We start from the raw sequence: 2,600 nt of genomic DNA on the forward strand, positions 1-2,600 counted from the left end.
AATATTTTAATTCCAAAACATGACATTCCAAAGCAGAGAAAACGAAGAAAATAAAAGAAATTTGGAGAATTTTAGATTTGTGGTCTGAAAATGTTTAGTCACATCTAAATTTACTAAATATTTTCTATCCAGTGTAACGTTTTAGATCTAACAAAAGATTTTAAATTTGCATTTACTAATTATGATTGAATATATCCTTAAAGGAAGTCTCCCTTTTTAATTTTCTAGTGCCTCACTTCAGCTCTTGAGTTATAGCACTGGCTCTGTGTTAAAGGTATTGTGCTGAGCTGCTGATGCTAATTGGGAATATCCTGAGTGGAGCAGGAAGGAAGAGGGAGAGCTGAGACATATCTACTACTTCACTACAGGAAATGGCAGATGTGTCTGAATTTTGTCGCATTTTTACACCATAGGTTATTTACACTAAATAACACAATAAATATAAATATATGGCAAAAAAAGGCTAATCAGAAGATATGATACTGACACAATGAGATGTGGTAAAATAGCATTTATTTCACAGAAAACATAAAAGTACAGCAAGAAAAACAGCTTATGGAGATATGTGTTGTACACACATCGCAAAACAAACAAAAATATTTACAACTGAGGGAGGGTGCCTGAGTGTATTTGTCTTGTAAAGTAAAAAAAAGCAAATTACAACAGGCTCCATATTGTCTCACACTGCAGAGGGATCGTGAAAGAAATGTGTCTAGACAAAGAGAAATACATCCATAGGTGCTCACGGTGCACAAGAAAAGCAGGTGAAGTTCATAAAGGACAATGATACTGCACTGCGCACATAGAACCCACACTGAGGATACTGGTTCCAGTCCAATTAAGTCACATTTGACCCATAATATGTCAAATTTTGACATAAAATTTAGGGAAAAGGATAAAAGAGGACATCTATGGTTGACTTAAGTCCTGGATTTCTGCATGTCAGAATTAAACTGCTCCATTATCCACATAGTAAGTGTACAGAAACACAGCTTCATGTAACTGGGATCAAAGACTAACTGCAGGAAAGGCTCTGCAGACATGAATTACACTCAGTCAGTAGTGCTAGTTTCTAACGGAAACTGTATATTACTGGTTTACAGAGCTCGCAAAATTACTCATCCCCTGCATCACTGACATATTTGGATATGTTAGATCCTTTCCCCCTTTACGGATTTGGCCTTGGTAGAATGGTGCTGAACAAAAATCTTTCGATGTCACATCATCAGCAGGAGTTATATTGTTTCTCATGTAGGGAAAGCGGCAAAGGCGTGGTTCTTCTGTTCAGATGAGAATAGTTAAGATTTTGGCCTCCGTTCAAAATGCAACATGTAGTTGGGAAATAAGACGAGACGCGGTGACGACAGCAGCTACATGCTGTGTTTTCTTCTTTTTTTTCAGCAAGGACAGGGAAGATGGCTGGAGCCAAATATAGTGCAACCCAGAAAAGGATATTTTGGAAGCTTCAAAAGGCTTTAAACCTCTAGTATACATTAAAATAGTTATTGGGGTAGTTTAGATTAAATTAGTGTTTTTGGATGAATTATCTTGCAATGGCAATAATCTGAAAACCTGTCTACTAACGGCGTAAAACGTGTTTGTTAATCGGTGACTGAGCAAACCATGTCTGCTGACCTATTCCCAAATAACAGGTTGATAAACACCATATACATTTTAACATACATGATCTGTGATATACAGTAATAATATACAAGTAAGCTTTGCTAGAATCCATGCTAAAAATATATGGAGTTAGCTTTAGAGAACATACAGTCATCAAACTGAAGTAGTTTGACTTAGATGCACCTTTTTGTTTCTAAAACTAAAAATTAAAAAACAAAACATTAATGGAAATATTGGAATTAAAGAAAGAAAAAGAAAAGCCTGTAAAAGAGGTATTTCAAAATCTGAACGATTTCTGTATGTTGAAAGCAACTTTACTCAGTTATTTACACTTTAACTGACAATGGTAATTTAACACCGATATCGGATTTGTTTTAAATGTGACAAAGCTGTGCAACCATCAGTCATTCCATTCCATTTCTAATGTGGTTGACATGCATCTTCTATTCCAACCTTTACTGCTTTCCTCAAAAAGTGCTAAATGTCTTCAACATACCAAAACCCATTTATTTGCTCTGGTGTTCAAAACCACACACTAACATCCGTAGTAACTGTCCACAAGCCACCTTCCTGGTGTGAAAGGAGCCCCAAGCTGCAATATAAATATTTGGCTCCCACTAATATAATCTGTTATCTGTCAGACTTGCTGGACCCTCTGGTGTCGCATGGAAGGGTTAAACAGCAGAAACTATCTGCAGTAACCTTCGAAGCAAGATGCTTCCATCTTGGTTTATTTTACTGTAAAACTAAGTGCTTTGATCAGTTTAACATACATTCAGGCTTCAACTAAGGTAACGTACTAAAAAGAGTTAACATACCTTTTTATGTCAAATATATGATCATTTTGTGAATAGTTATCTCTCAATACACACAACCAAAGAATAACTTTGCACAGGCTGGTTTGTTTTTCTTAATGTAGTTGCGATTTGCTTTATGTAGTTGCGATTTTCTTAATGTAGTTGCGATTTGCTTTATGT

This window comes from Cyprinodon variegatus, unplaced genomic scaffold, assembly GCF_000732505.1.
Source record: "Cyprinodon variegatus isolate N-32 unplaced genomic scaffold, C_variegatus-1.0 Scaffold323, whole genome shotgun sequence".
In the NCBI taxonomy this organism is placed as follows: Eukaryota; Metazoa; Chordata; class Actinopteri; order Cyprinodontiformes; family Cyprinodontidae; genus Cyprinodon; species Cyprinodon variegatus.